This window comes from Salmo salar, chromosome ssa25 (genome assembly GCF_905237065.1).
Source record: "Salmo salar chromosome ssa25, Ssal_v3.1, whole genome shotgun sequence".
In the NCBI taxonomy this organism is placed as follows: Eukaryota; Metazoa; Chordata; class Actinopteri; order Salmoniformes; family Salmonidae; genus Salmo; species Salmo salar.
Window position 1 is genome coordinate 10,385,143 of NC_059466.1, and position 17,002 is coordinate 10,402,144.

The 17,002-nt window shown below is 42.3% G+C and overlaps 1 pseudogene; it reads right to left on the reverse strand.

Annotated features, from left to right (window-relative positions):
- LOC106586073 (PMS1 protein homolog 1-like) overlaps positions 1–1,203 on the reverse strand; it is a 30,564-nt pseudogene extending 29,361 nt beyond the window's left edge.
- Between the last annotated feature and the right edge of the window lie 15,799 nt (positions 1,204–17,002).

Sequence of the window (17,002 nt, forward strand, 5' to 3'; positions counted from 1 at the left end):
TGTGACAATTTCAACATGCCATGAGTGATTTGCATGCGCTTCACTGGCCACACTAAAGGGTGAACACACTTTTTTTTTTACCAGTTTAATGTCGATTCTCAAGGCACCAGCATCCAAGGAATTCACCAGCAGTTCCTTCACCACGTTTATCAAAGAGGTGATGACCTCACAGCTGGACAGAATGCACACAGTTTCTGCAGGCAGCTGTTTCATGATTAGCTACTGTTTATGGACACCTGCAATATGGAGAAAGAAAACACTGATGTGACATTGTTGTGCAATGAGCTGTCATTCACAACTGGAGGTTCTAGTCTGGGAGGTTCTAGTCTGGAGGGTCCGGTTAAATTGTGGTTGAGGGTATTTTTAAAAACTCTCTAAATTGTTAAATGAGTGAGAAATAGATGTCATTGTTGCAATAGTTTGTGAGTGGGCAACATATACTATCATCTTAAATTGACATGTTTAATTATTTTGCCATATTAAAGTATATTGTGCTAATTCACCTAATGTGGACAGTTTGTGTTACTACTTTACACAGGCTTGCGTTTTCACCCATACAATTGAGTGGAATTACACATCCTTTTTTATCTCAGATTGGTGGTTTTAATATACAAGTTTATAGTCATTACGATGACATAAGACTGATTGCTTCAAACAGTTCAATATCTTTGGTTTTGTACGTCACACGCGCTGGGATGTGCAGGATTTAGAACGCGGAGTTTATCAAATTGCCAGGAAATGGCACAGAATATTGGGGGTGGGGTCTCTATAAAAGACGCTGGCCACAAACCAATACATGGATTTGACAGTCGATCTTTCACTTAAATTATCCAACAGAAAAAGTGTTGTGTTCCCTTTTCCGTGGTGGCAGCCTCCCGAAATCAACATCCGACATTGCAAAATATAGATATAAGCCTTCTACAAGTAATGAGTGACGTGCATGCGCTTCACTGGCCACACTAAAGGGTGAAATACCAACCATCTATAGGTCATTTCTACCATGTATAGATTATTCCAAGTTTCCGTGTGGCCTTTGAATTGTGTTCGTTTAAACAGCGCTACACCCCACACGTTTTACCCTCTATTCTACTGAATTCAGCGTGATATCCATGGAAGTTATTAACAAAAAATTGTTGCGTTTAAACTTACAGCGTTGGCGACCCACTTGAATCAAAATGTAGCTAGCTAGCTGTTCGATACAAGTTGTCCTCTAACCAGTGACGTCAAATCTAATTGTATTTTACCCTTGTATCCGGCACAAGTGACGACTTTACCGTGAAATGCTTAATTACGAGCCCTTCCCCAATAATGCAGTTAAAGTACCAACATTAGCAAATAAAATAACACAAAAGACCTATATACAAGGAGTACCGGTACAGAATCAGTGTACTGGGGTACGAGGTAGTTGGGGTGATTGATTGCGGGAATATACACATTATTCCCAGATTCCATGTGTTTTTTCCAGCTGTGTTAGTTAACAGGCCGTGAAACCTCATCTCCCCCTCTCCCGCAATTGATTTCAACGTGATATCGATATGTGTGATTGACAAATAAGTATTGCGTTTCTCTTCTCATTTAGGCGACCCCCCAACTCAAAATACATCTAACTGACTGTCTGCAGGGCATATCAGCTTGTTTCGAAAACCGGGTTTAAAGTGATGATTGTTTACTTTTCTAAACGTTAAAACACACCGCGTCGGAATTGTAGTTCACGTGGAGCCAAAATGTTGGCGGATGTAACCGAGGAAAACTTTACATTGTGTTTCAACAGCGCATTACCTGATTTTCCCTCTAATCGATATCAGTGATTTATTACCACTTGTCAAAACAGGGTTTTTGGTGCTTGTTTAAAATGATTACTATTGTTACAATTTGCTATCCATCTACACATGCGTGTGTATGTTTAGGCTTTCAATATATCAGGATTTGTTTCTGCATCTTGGATATTGATTTGGACACGTTCAATGTTTTGTCACTGGGCTATTTATCAAAATGTCTAGTCAACAGGAAGCGGCGACGAAAAAATAATTTAACTAAAACATTTAACTTAAGTTTTATGAATTGAACTTCATTTCCAATGGTATAGTTTCTAATGGTATTTAATCAGGTAAAAACGGCCGAATGAGTCCAAAAACGTTCTACGATGAATTTACTTGTATGATATACCAGAAATCTCCAAAACAGGTCTAGGCTGAGTAGGGTTTAATTAGTTAACTAACGTTACCGGCTAGCGTTAGTTATAACCTTACCTGCCAATCATTAACTCTTGAAACTAAGAACACATTTACAATACATTATGAATAGTGACTCATTGGTGGACTGTGTAGTTATTAAACAATATTTATTTGAATTGACAAGGTTATTGCATTTTGCATGATAGCTGTCTCCTCGTGCACTTCTTCTTCTTCGGTGGAGTTTTACGGCGGTTGGCATCCAATATATTGCATTACCGCCCCCAACTGAACTATAGTATAAATCCATTACACTTTGTGATACGAAAGGGAAAAATAAATATATATTTTTAATTACCCTACCAACTAACATTACACACATTAAAACCCACCACCATATTCCACTACTTTAACCCTATCTGACCCTACCCCATGCCATGATCTGAGAGGACAGGACACTACCACTCAACACACCCTGTAACTCTACTGAAGTCAAATCTCGTACCCCCCAAATACTTCTCTGCAAGCTGTCACCACAACATCTATTTTCTGTGAAGTACGTTTCATTTCTGTGATACAGATAACCATTGCTATGAACGCTAAGAAGACAACCTTACTGAAACATATACTGTATCACTCATTGGCTTATTCCTCTGTTCTGGCACATATCTACTCTTCACAGAGATACTCTCAGAATCCCTCACCCTTAATCCACCCTCCTACTTTCTTCACTGCCCCAGCATACGACATCTTCTGCACTACTCTGACCCTGGCCACCTCAATATGCCTCTCTCGCAAAGGAAACCTACGATGCACAGCAAAATGGTCACCCCTACAGTTGACACAACTTTTTCAACCAAAACTACACATTCCTCTGTCCCATGTCCTCCTGCACACTTCCCACATTTTGGAATCTCCCTCCTACACACTGCTGTGACATGCCCATAAACATGACAGCAATAACACAGCAGTGTATTCAGCACAAAAGCTCTAACAGCATAACTAATATATATCCTAACATTACTTTGTCAGGTAAAGACACTCAATTAAAGATCAAAAGAACAGACTGTCACCTCTGTTACACCACGCTCCCCACCGGATGTGTGGCGCACCAAACAGCGGGCTTCACAAACACCAGGAATCTTCAACCTAAATTGCTTCACCTCCACACTTAACGCTACCCCAGAAATCACTCCCTTCAATGGTGCCCTGTACTTAAGCGCAAAGCAAGATACAGGTCTTTCCCCAAGTTGTGTTGCACGGAGAACCTGCTCCCTCTGATCTGAAGAAACACAAACATACATCACAAGTCCACTTTGGGTTACTTTCACTGACTCAACAGCACCCACCATCTTTTCCACCCAACATGAAACCACCCATGGATCTGCCGAAAGGCCTGGTTCCACCCTCTTCAAAAATCTCACTTCCATTGGACCAAACGTATCTTTATCATAACCATGCCCATCAATGCAAGGCTCTGAGCTCCTCACAACACCTTCCACCCCTTCTATTTCACCTCCAGAACTCAAACTGGGTTCCGCCACACTCTTTCAACTTGACATCAATCTTCCTCAAAATACCCTCTCCCTTGTTATTGCTAGCGTTAACAGATTCAAACCCATCCTCTACCTCCCTCAGTCTTTTCAACCTCCTCTCCCTTTCCCTCCAATCCTCCTCCCTTAACGAATTACCTGACTCCTGAAAATATTAAACATTTCCAAGCCAAAAACTATTTTTAGCCTCCTCGAGAGACATGCTAAGCCCTGTACTCCCTTCACTTCAAACTCAAGCCCGTCTCATGCCCAACTGGTTCAATAACAATGAAAATGTGCGCTTTCACCCCGCTCTAGCTTGTGATCATCCTTGTTCTTTTAGTGGTGCATGACTCCTGTGGTTGGTTGAAGGAGTCGATTCTTGCTCGACTCCCTAAACACGTTGAAACAGATGCATATACGCCACCTCATTACTTCAGAGTCCTACTTGGAAGACCACAGGGTGGGGGTGATGGGAGTAGTGAGGTTTATAGTGAATTATTTCATTTTATTAGAAATTCAGGGTAAGTTTAAGAGAACATAGCGACCGGCCTCACACTCCAGTACAGTAGGTGGCGGGGTATGCACCTGTCAGTTGGTTGCAATCCACCAATAAAAACTTAAAGAAGAAGACAGAAGACTATTTGCTCCTAGAGGACTGCCGTGCATGATGCTGACCCCCCCCCCAAAAAAAACTAAAGTGCATGATGCTGCCTATTTGCTCATCAATTTAGCCTATAAAAAGCCTATTTTGTTAAATATTGTGTTGCAAAAGTCAAGGGGTCTGATATTTATTTAATCAATTTTAGAATAAGGCTCTAACATAACAAAATGTGGAAAAAGTAAAGGGTTCTGAATACTACCCAAATGCACTGTATCTGTATCATTCATCATCATCAATAGCGTCTCCCAGGTCTTCCTCACATTTTTGTTTAACATGTTTTGTGTCATCGGGAAAGGCCTATATCAACCCTTGATACAGTTTGGATATCAACTTTGGAGGTTTGTCAGACTGCCTTAAAATAGCATCTGGCTTGTCCAATGTTTTCTGCACAGAGAATAAAGTTTTGTATCTGCAAAAATTCACCTCAGCTGTCACAGACTGGTGCTGCCTGGCCCTGCTGAGACCCCTGTCACAATCTGATCCTCCTATGATGAGACATGACAAAGAATTACCTTAGTGTACATTTATACATTACATTATCCAAGAATAGAATCAATGGTTCAATCATTTAAATTACCATTATTATCCCAGACTAGCCTTAAGCTTAAACTGCTGTCATGTAGCTACTGTAGGTCTACCCATCAATTCAAGATGGAACTTTGTATCATTCACTGATATTGTTAATATACTGCAAAATTCACCTGAGCTCCATAGACTGGTCCTCCATGGCTGTCTGACCCTGCTGGGAACTCGGTCACCATCGGATCCTGCTAAAACATACCGACTGTGCACTAGAGGGCTGCATTCCCACTGGATGCCTATGGGACCTGCGGGTCCTGAGAGAGATAATTGCGGCCTGGTCGCCATTTTTCATGCTGTGGCCAGTCAAACAGGGATGAAAATATTTTTGTTGGCCCAGATTATTTGGAAACGGTCCTCTTTCTGCTTTTTTATGTGTTAGCCTACCTATTGTATTAAAAGCACACATTTGTTTTTGCATTATTCACACACTCAGAATTCGCTGCTTTAACTTCAGTAGCCTACCTAGTTAGGCGTGAGATTTCAAGTTCGCCTAGTATGTGGGTCTCATTGAAAATAGAGTAGGCTGCATACATTAAATATGAAATGAACTTAAATATGATTAGAATGTAGTTTACTACAGTGTTTGTAAATACATTTTGATAATGGAAACAAGTGGAGGGCTCTCAACCAACGTGAGTCGAAGTGCAATCAAATAATTTATTGAAAGGGAAAAGACACAACGCGCTACTATGGTAAGCGAGCCTTGCACCTTTTCATTTTCAATAAGTATTGATTCCCCATTTATTTGTCTCTGCCTGCAAATTGTCCTCCTAAAAGGTAGGCTATATCCTATGCAAAATGTAGCAATTGTTGCTGTCATCATTCATTCTGCTTCAAGTTCAGAAGTCATACCAGAGAGATCAGGTGCACGTGTGGTCTAAATTAAATAATATCTTGGCAAGGTCGCAATTGTAAATGAGAACTTGTTCTCAACTTGCCTACCTGGTTAAATAAAGGTGAAATAAAAAAGTAAAAAATAGAGTAGGCTATAGCCTATGCATGGGTGGAGAAGCACGGAGCAGTTATCTTTACAAGGAAATGTACTTCCTAAATGGTTTACTACATTGCCTAGAAAATATTTCTCTGTCTGAAAATCTTCCCACTCCTAAAAGGCAGGCTATAAAAATAGCTCGAGAAAGTGCAAGTCTCTCCTACTCTGCTCTCTTCAAACAACATTCAGCATATTGGCTGATATAGCCCAGTAATAAAGATGGCACAATATAAGGGCCATGTGAGAATCTCTGGTAATTTTAACTATTTCGTAAGGTATTTTTCCTCATTTGATATTGCCTATTGGACTCAAAATTGCTGGGACCATGGCTGGCAAGCGAGCTCCATCACATACGCCTAAAATAACATTGCGGGACTGTGGTTGGGTTTGGGACCAGTTCTTGCAGTAGCAGGTGGGAGTCGGACAGAAAGCCAGCAGGTGGAGTGTGGTATGAAAAGCTTCTGGAGGGGGATGAAGAAATTGCTCCCGCACAGACCTTTACTGTGCACCGTGACAGTGAAGCCTGAAATGTTAGAGCTGTTTATTACTGTGTCAGTGTGAAAAGTAGGGAATTAGCTAGGGAAACTGACAGATCAATAACGTTACATTGGCATACTGACTAATAACTCACATTGCACTGAAAAAGCGTCAGAATATCAATCTTCAAACGTTTGGCTGATGGTTTCATCGTTTGATTCAGTTCTATTGTGATTGAGGCAAAATAATAGCTAACGTTAGCCAACTTTTGGTATCTACTAGCTAGCGTAGTTAGCTAATTCATTCACCTCATTTGAGATGGGATGAAACGTTATGCAACATTACATGTCAGTTACAATACTAGCTCAGCACCAAGAATAAACACTAGTTTAGTTTTTTGGTTTGTTAAGTTAAACCGCTGTTACCTTGCCAGCTACATCAGTCAATTGAAGAGTAGTCAGTTTATGCTCTGCTTGCTTTTACAACTCGGTGAAAGAGTGCAACACACACTATGGTCAACTCTCCAGTGCTAACCCAGCCAGCCTTCCACAAGCGTTGCTTTCACACAGCCTGTCAGCCCGCTTTGTGGTGTCTGCACTGTCCTAAATCCAGCCGGCTGAACACTCCAAACAGCCTACCCGACCGCTCAGAGTCGTCCGCATGGTCCTAAAGCACACGTTGCAATGATAATACTGGGGTGGACAAAATGCAATTTCAGAATGTAGGGGGGATATGACACTACTCACAGTGAAAGTTGCGCCCCTTGGTGTCCCCACATAATATTTAAATTGATGAAGTGTGACCATAATCATTATTTTAGCGATCCATGGTGGTAGACGTCTTTCCTACGAACAATGCCCCCCATCCCTGTTGATTTGAGCTGCAGAACCATGTTTGCACTTAAGATGCGTTTGCGGATGAAAGAGTGAACTTGCCATTTCCAAAAAGTTTAGTGAGGATGCCCTGCTTTGCGATCTATTGCCTAGGACAGGGCTCTTAAACTAGTGCGGCCAGACTAAAAACAAGTAATTTGTCTGGATACAAAGAGAAGATTTAAGAATCTTTTTTTCAATATGTAGGAAAATGTGCTTAAATTTAGCAAATGCTAGTGCCATCATCTTGTAATAAGGCTATATGTTTAGTAAATATATCTTAAAACCAGTACAGCTACACTAAAAACAAGTACATTTGTCTGGATACAAAGAAAATATTTATGAATTCTTTTCTCAATATGTAGAAAAATGTGCTTAAATTTAGCATCCAATGCTATTGCAATCATCTTGAAATAAGGCCATATACCCTGGAATTAACAGAAAAATAGCATATTTGTCACGTTCTGACCAGTATGAGGGTTATTTTGTTAGTGTAGGCTGGTCAGGACGTGGCAGAGGGTATTTGGTTTATGTGGTTCGGGGTGTGTGTATTATGTAGAGGGTAGTTGATTTATGTATTCCGGGGTTTTTTTGGTCACTGCTCTGTTAGTCTATGTTCTTTCTAGTTAGTCTGTTTCTATGTTTAGTTAATTGGGGTGTGGACTCTCAATTGAAGGCAGGTGTTGTCTAGTTCCCTTTGATTGAGAGTCCTATATATTAGGGTGTGTTTGTAATTTGTGGGAGGTTGTCACTTGAATTGCTGTCTTTTGCTGTCAAGTCTGTATTCGTCGTCCATCGTTGTGTTTTCATTAAAAAGTTAATTATGAGCACTCAACCCGCTGCGCCTTGGTCCATTCCTGACGACCGTCGTTACAATATTGTGCTTAAAATAAGTAATCCTGACTAAGATAAATGTACTTGTACTACTACTAGAAATGAGATTGGCCTGCTTAAAGTAAGAATTAATCTCATTTCTTTTCACTTCTTTATTGAGGACTCAGTATATCCAGAGGCTGATATGGGCAGAACAAAGGATGCAAAAACAACAAAGGCCATTGGTGGTCAAGGTGAAAATGTAAGCCCTATGGCAAGATAAACGTAACAGTGCTTTAAAACTTCTTATAATAAACAACAAACACCCTGCCTATTTATTAAAGGTTATTGGATCGGCCGATACACACAGTTCTGTTATCGGGACCAGAAATAGATGTTTTTTTTAATCGTGCAATCCTAGTCAGTAATGAACTTTTTCCACTCGGCCATAGCATTTATCTATGAAGAAGTCATGTCCCGGTCGTGGATGGCGTCCGAGAGGACTTCTGTCTGCAGCACAGACAGGAGTGTCGCAATGCACTTGGGAATTGTGAGGTGAAAGGTGTAATAACACGCCATGAGATACGTCACGCTGTCATAGATGTCCTCTTTTGGGAAGGTCACCACAGGCATGGTTTCAATGGCCAGTATGCAGTTGGTTTCGCAATCACGACAGGGCTGAAGAGTGGTCTCGCCTGAAGAAATGTGTTGGGGTCTTCTGCAGACTGACACAAACACAAAGAGAAAAACAAATATGACCACAAAAACAACTCACACACTTTGTATGTTATGGTCAAGTAATATGAAAATTCTAATACATGCACACATTTCTTACCTCAAGGATGTGAAGCATAGCCTCACTTGCATGTCCTAACTTCTTCGGTGGAGCCACAGGTGATGGGAACATGTCAGGTAAAGCCTTCATCAAGGCGATTGAGTGCTTCACTGTTAAAAACGAAAATAGTCTCATTTGATTAACTGCAGCCAGTTATTTAAACAAACATTAATAATTTCATGGGATTCTCCATTGTCAACAGAGCCAGTAATTACCTTTGTCCAGCAGCGGTGGCTTCATGACCTTTTTGAACACTCCATAAAACTGTGCCTTGTTGTAAAAAGTCCCCCAACGGGTCTTCAGTTCAGGTACGAAGCGGGAGTTCCCTCGATCAAGGATCCGCCAGAGTTCATCCATAACCTGACACACACACACAGACAGACAAACAGACTGTAAGACTCTATCTAGCTCGAGGCGTAGGAAGCATTAGCCTGGTTACTACCAGACCGAATTTTCGCGAGCTCACTGTTTTACATTTGCCTGAAGTAGTTAGCCCCCGTCCCTGCTATGGCTTCTCACGCTGCTTGTCAACACTGACAAGTAAAAAAACTCCCAAACTCCTTCACGGCACTCATTCTTCTAGTGTTTCTTAATTTTCTTCTTCAGATAGCTTTACAGTTCGTCCTCCCAATGGCACATATGTTCAATGTGGATGGCCCTTGATAATGTTTGGATTTCAATATCTGGGGAATAATCTGATTTTCCCAAGCAGACGAATCTCACCTGAGCCGCCACCATCCTTTACAGCATGAGAGAAGTTTGGAATCATTTTCTCTCTATGCTCACTCCACATGGAAGGTCTCAGGACTCATGTTGAAGTGGTGGACAGGGCCATAGTGAATGCCATTGTTGCCATTACTTCAGCCGGTTAGAGGGGGTTTGGTTCACTGTTCTCGGTTGAATTATCGCTTCCATGCATCTAGATACCATCTGTGGTCCCCTTTGCCATAACCTCGAGAGAGGACAGACCAGAACAACAGTTTAGGTTAGGGCATTTCTGATTCAGGAAATCCATACAAACTATTTACCGTATGACAAATTATTTCTACTACCAATTTGACAAATGTCAAAGAAAATAACACACATATCTTGGCAATCTCACCGCAGAGTTACAGGGTCAGGGAGTCAGAGGGCTAATCCTTAGGGAGAAATCCCGAACATCCAGCAGACCCAGTCAGGTGAAATTTGTATTGAAGCAAGACAAAAACAAAACAACTACAACAATACACACAAAACAAATAAAACAACAATACACGTTTTCCCATTTGACACGAATCACATCGTGATTCATGCGTCCAAAAAGAACACTGCTGGTTAAATCAAAATAACAAATAAAATTAGAATTACAACCCTTTATCTCTATCTTAAAATAATTGTATCCCATAGGGTAATTCAAGGAATAGTAAAATAGATTAGAGTCTATTCAGGGGCAGCTCTCTCTCCCTCTTTTGGTCCGAATCACACATAGGATTATTGCTAAATTATAAAGTGTCCTAATTATTTACATATTGCATTTAAATCTCACACAGTGTCTCTAACCTTTCTAGTGAGGGAGATCAGGCCTCACCAGAAAGTCAGAACAGAGGTCAGAAGTCATTCTGCCCCAATTAAGTGAGCTTTTTTTTCCCTTTTGCTGTACCTCAGACTCATTATTTAAAGACATTTCAAACATTCCAAACATTGTGTACCAGGTTTACATTGGGTTTTTCAGTACATTTATTATCAAGAGAATTTACATGTGTGTACCTAAAACTCGGAAAATAGGTAGAAAATTGTGTGCCATTTAATGTGCATCCTTTCTAACCTGGGAAAACCCACTAAAACCAAAATAAATAGGCCCCACACAATAAATCAAACACAGTGTTAACACCACTAACAGATATTCATAACAGGTGGGTTGTGTGTGGGTGCTGGCGTGTGAGGTAAAACGTGGGGTAAAACAAACAAAATGGCCAGGCCTTACTTAGTGTGGGAGCTCCCTTAACAGCCTGATCAGGGTACCATAGTTACGTATAGTACACAGTCTCAATAACTGCTCTCCTAAGGCACCTGCCTCAGGAATCCTTTCAAAGGGAGAGATAGAGAATCATTGGTAAACTTGTCAATGAATCATTGGTAAACTGTCTGGCACCGCCGCCAGAGTCGCCGCCAGAGTCGCCCGCCAGCCGGTCGCCGCCAGAGTCGCCCGCCAGCCGGTCGCCGCCAGGGTCGCACGCCAGCCCTCCGGCGCGGCCAGGGGCGCCACCTAAGTGGGCAATGCCGAGGGTGGAGTGGAGGCCATGTCCCGCACCTGAGCCGCTGCCGTAAGAAGGCCCACCCGGACCCTCCCCTTCAGAGTCAGGTTTTGTGGCCGGAGTCCACACCTTTGGGGGGGGTTAGGCCAGGGTGTTACATTGGGTGGGCGTTCTATGTTCATTTTTCTATGTTTTTATATTTCTTTGTTTTGGGCCGTGTGTGGCTCCCAATCAGGCACAGCTGTAGTTCGTTGTTGCTGATTGGGAGTCACACATACGGAGCCTGTTTTTCCTTTGGGTTTTGTGGGGGATTGTTTCTGTTTAGAGTGTTTCCTAACAGGACTGTTTTGCTGTCATGTTTTGTTCATTTTTGTAGTGTTCTCTTTGTTCGAATTAAATTTCAAGATGAACACTAACTCCGCTGCACCTTGGTCCCCTCTTCCAGACGATCGTTACAGTCCTTGCTCTAGTCTTCTCTATAAAACCAGCTCTAGCCTTCTTCTTAAGAATAGTGGTACTTTTTATGTTTACTTTTATTGGTTTTATATTTTTTTATTAATTGTATACAATTTCATTTAAATTGACTCTCTGAAATTCAGTAGCCGTGTCCCTTAATTGTTTGCGGATGATTTGTCTCCTCTTGGGCAGCTCACAGTAAGGGTCTGGTCTGGGCGGGTCCTTGTCGTCTTTTGGTCAGACAGAAATTTCCCTCACGCTTCATAAAATGCGCCACCGGTTTTCTTCGCAGACCCTCACTGGAAAGCTCCACAGGCAGAATCAATCATCCTATTCGTGGCACCAGATTGTTGTGGAAATTACAACCAGGGACACCTGAAGTCAATCTTAAATGAATCATTCTTTATTATCAGAAAGCTGCAGAGGTCACAGTCAAACTTAGATGCATAAAGTACCGGTCTGAAGTGAGCTCTGCCCGGGGCAGTCCCGTTAGTTCTCTTATATACTGCTAACAGGCAAGCTACATAGGCATTGTCATGACTTTACTTTCATTAATCTGATGACTGTTATTTATCTAATCAACTAACTGTGTTTAATTGTTACCCGATTTTAAATTAATCACGTAACAATTAACTCATTAGGATTTGGGCACCATGAGAGCGGTTGTTTAAAGAGTTACCATCTCCCGAATTAAACTTTAAAGGTCTTTACCTATCACATCCATAAAACAGTCAACGTATTAATCATAACCTCGTATCATATCATCATTCTAAACAGTCTTAACCTCATGCATCTGCAAAAACTATAGCATTACTTATGATTCAGTACAACACAAATTGGTTTAATTATTTATTTACAAGCTAACTAGATGATAACACAGGATAAACATACACACTTAATACATTAGAAACAGGTCCCTGGCGGACTGAAACAATATTGCAGCTTGTTACAAAAGAGATGGAGAGAGAGGGGCAGAGATAATACTTTGGTACATTTGAAAACTACTCTCACAGTAATCATATACTTTGCACACGAACCGCCGCCCGTTTGGAGTAGGAAGTCATAAATGTACTTACGTGTAAATGCCTTGGTTTGCCCTGTATCGCTGTTGGAACTAGGCCTTCTCAGAAAGGGTGTTGGGCCTTTCCGCGACACGCTTGTAAGGCTTTGATGTTCAAAAGGGGTCCCCACCCATCTTCTACTGTTGTTCACTCTGGAAGATGCTCCTTTGAAGATAGGCGAATCGATAGTTCCTATTAGTGATGAGAGTAGTAGAATACAGTGATTTGAGAAGAGTAGTGGAATGGTCCCACTTAAGTTCACTTTCTAGATACTTTACTTAGGAGAGCTAATCATCCGTACCAGTGACTGTCTGGGAGGTAACATTATCGTCTCTACCTCATGTTGAGATTTCAGTTTTCAAACCACTTTGGACGTGAGCTGCAGCTACATGCCTCTCTGGTCTCATATGTTAATTTTTAACCCCTCATATTATACAGTTCTTCAAAAGGGGCGGTTCGTCAGGCTGACACGCTCTCTGACCGCACTAAAGGGAGCGGTGACTACTCACTTGTACAAAGTTATAGAAACAATTTCCTTTTATAGTTTCGAAGATCACATCCCTCTTTTAAAAAAAACACTTTCATGATTTTGTATATTTCATACACAACGTAGAGGATGGACACTTCACACATATAGTGTGTATACTTTTCAAGTTACATTATTTCCTTTTATAACATTTTTTATGACATCACAAAATAACAACCCATATGACATTATTATTCTTTAGATCGCCTCTGACCATTCCCCACGTTCTATGTTAGAAATATTGTTCCCGTATTCGCTTTAGAACGTGTTAGAGTTTCGGCGGGAAAACATCTGTGAACAAAGGCACATTCTTGTGTGAATTTAGAAAGGGAGATAGTACTTTCAGCTAACTGTCAAGCACCCACCAGCTCCCTCCTCCCCCTTCTGTTGGTGAGAGAGGGTCTGGTTGAAATCATCCACTGCAAAGCTGATCCGACCAATCTGGATCCTCACAGGACAGTCATGACAGCATGGTTCATAGGGTTGGTTCCTGCATGTGTCTGGCACAGTCTCCTATCTTAACTTAGAACATATTCTGGGCGTTCTGCCAAAAGGTCTGAGGAGGGGGTCATGACCGTCTCCCCCTCATATCTCTACCCAGTACCTACAGGAACCAATGATTGTATGAAACAATATGTACAATTCAAGGCTGCCCCTCCAGACTAAACATTTTCCCTCCACAACCTTTAAACAGGTTCACATTCACAAGGCCGCATGGCCAGATGGATTACCAGGACGCGTACTGAGATCATACGCTGACCACCATTTTCAACCTCTCCCTGACCCAGTCTGTAATACCTACATGTTCCAAATAGACCACCATAGCCCCTGTGCACAAGAACGCCAAGGTAACCTGTCTAAATGACTATCGCCCCGTAGCACTCACATCTGTAGCCATGAAATTCTTTGAATGGCTGGTCATGGCTCACATCAACACCATCGTCCCAGACACACTGGACCCACTCCAATTTGCATACCGCCTCAACAAATCCACAGATGAAGCAATCTCTATTGCACTCCACACTGCCCTCTCCCACCTGCACAAGAGGAACACCTATGTGTGAATGCTGTTAATCGATTACAGCTCCGTGTTCAACACCATAGTGCCCCCCAAGCTCATCACTAAGCTCAGGACCCTGGGACTGAACACATCCCTATTCAACTGGATCCTGGACTTCCTGACGGGCCGCCCCCAGGTGGTGAGGATAGGCAACAACACTTCCGCCATGCTGATCCTCAACACGGGGGCCCTTCAAGGGTGCGTGCTTAGTCCCCTCCTGTACTCCCTGTCCACCCACGACTGCGTGGCCGCACATGACTCCAACCCCATTATTACGTTTGCTGACAACACGACGGTGGTAGGCCTGATTACCGATGACGATAAGACAGCCTATAGGGAAAAAGTTTGTGACCTGGCAGTGTGATGCCAGGACAACAACCATGCCCCCATCCACATTGACGGGGCTATAGTGGAGCGGGTTGAGAGCTTCAAGTTCCTCAGCGTCCACATAACTAAGGAATGAACATGGTTCACACACACCAACACAGTCGTGAAGAAGGTACGACAACACCTTTTCCCCCTCAGGAGGCTGAAAAAATTTGGCACGGGCCCTCAGATCCTCAAAACATTATACAGCTGCACCATTGAGAGCATCTTGACTGGCTGCATCATTGCTTGGTATGGCAACTGCTTGGCATCTGACCACAAGGCGCTACAGAAGGTAGTGCATATGGCCCAGTACATCACTGGAGCAAAGCTCCCTGCCATCAAGGACCTCTATACAAGGTGGTGTCAGAGGAAGGCCCCTTATGTAAAGTGTTGGTCCTATGTTTTGTGAGCTGAAATAAAATATCCCCGACATTTTCCATACGCACAAAAATATTATTTACTCTCACATTTTGTCCACAAATTTGTTTCCATCCCTGTTAGTGAGCATTTCTCCTTTGCCAAGATAATCCATCCACCTGACAGGTGTGGCATATAAAGAAGCTGATTAAACAGCATGATCATTACACAGGTGTACCTTGTGCTGGGGACTAAGGCCACTCTAAAATATGCAGTTTTGTCACACAATTCAATGACACATATGTCTCAAGTTTTGATGGAGCATGCAATTGGCATACTGACTGCAGGAATGTCTACCAGAGCTGTTGCCAGAGAATTTAATGTGAATTTATCTACCTTAAGCCGCCTCCAACGTCGTTTAAGAGAATTTAGCAGTACGTCCAACCAACCTCACAACCAAAGACCACGTGTATGGCCTCGTGTGGGTAAGTGGTTTGCTGATGTCAACGTAGTGAACAGAGTGCCTCTTGGTGGTTGTAGGGTTATGGTATGGGCAGGCAGGCATAAGCTACGGACAATGAACACAACTGAATACTCACCAGACATGTCACCCATTGAGCATGTTTGGGATTCTCTGGACCGACGTGTACGACAGCCTGTTTCAGTTCCCGCCAATATCCAGCAACTTCGCACAGCCATTGAAGAGGAGTGGGACAACATTCCACAGGCCACAATCAACAGCCTGATCAACTCTATGCGAAGGAAATGTGTCACGCTGCATGAGGAAAATGGTGGTCACACCAGATACTGACTGATTTTCTGATCCCGCCCCTACTTTTTTTTTAAGGTATCTGTGACCAACAGATGCATATCTGTATTCCCAGTCATGTGACATCCATAGTTTAGGACCTAATGAATTTATTTAAATTGACTGATTTCCTTATATGAACTGTAACTCAGTAAAATCTTAGAAATTCTTGTGTGTTGCGTTTATATTTTTGTTCAGTATACATACAGTGCTTTCGAAAAGTATTCAGACCCCTTGACTTTTTCCACATTTTGTTACGTTACAGCCTTATTCTAAAATGGATTAAATAGGATAAAGTAATCCTTCTAACCCCCCCCCCCCTTAAAATATTTAGATGCACTATTGTAAAGTGGTTGTTCCACTGGATATTATAAGGTGAATGCACCAATCTGTAAGTCGCTCTGGATAAGAGCGTCTGCTAAATGACTTAAATGTAAAAAAAAAAAAGTAAAACATTTCCCTCATCAATACCCCATAATGACAAAGCGAAAACAGCCGTCTAAGGTACTGCATCTCAGTGCTAGAGGAATCACTACAGACCCTGGTTTGATTCCAGACTGTATCACAACCAGCCATGATTGGGAGTCCCATAGGGCGGCGCACATTTGGCCCAGCACCGTCATTGTAAATAACAATTTGTTCTTAACTGACTTGCCTAGTTAAATTAAGGTAAAAAAATATATATATATTTGAGATCAGGTCCCCAAGAACAGTGGCCTCCATCATTCTTAATGGAAGAAGTATGGAATCACCGAGACTCTTCCTGAAGCTGGCCTCCCGGTCAAACGGAGCAATCGGGGGAGAAGGGCCTTGGTCAGGGAGGTGACCAAGAACCCGATGGTCACTCTGATAGAGCTCCAGAGTTCCTCTGTGGAGATGGGATAACCTTCCAGAAGGACAACCATCTCTGCAGCACTCCACCAATTATGCTTTTATGGTAGAGTGGCCAGAGGGAAGCCACTCCTCAGTAAAAGGCACAGCCCGCTTGAAGTTTGCCAAAAGGCACCTAAAGACTCTCAGACCATGAGAAACAAGATTCTCTGGTCTGATGAAACCAACATTTAACTACTTGGCCTGAATGCCAAGCTTCACATCTGGAGGAAACCTGGCACCATCCCTATGGTGAAACATTGTGGTGGCAGCACATGCTGTGGGGATGTTTTTAGCGGCAGAGACTTGGAGACTAGTCAGGAT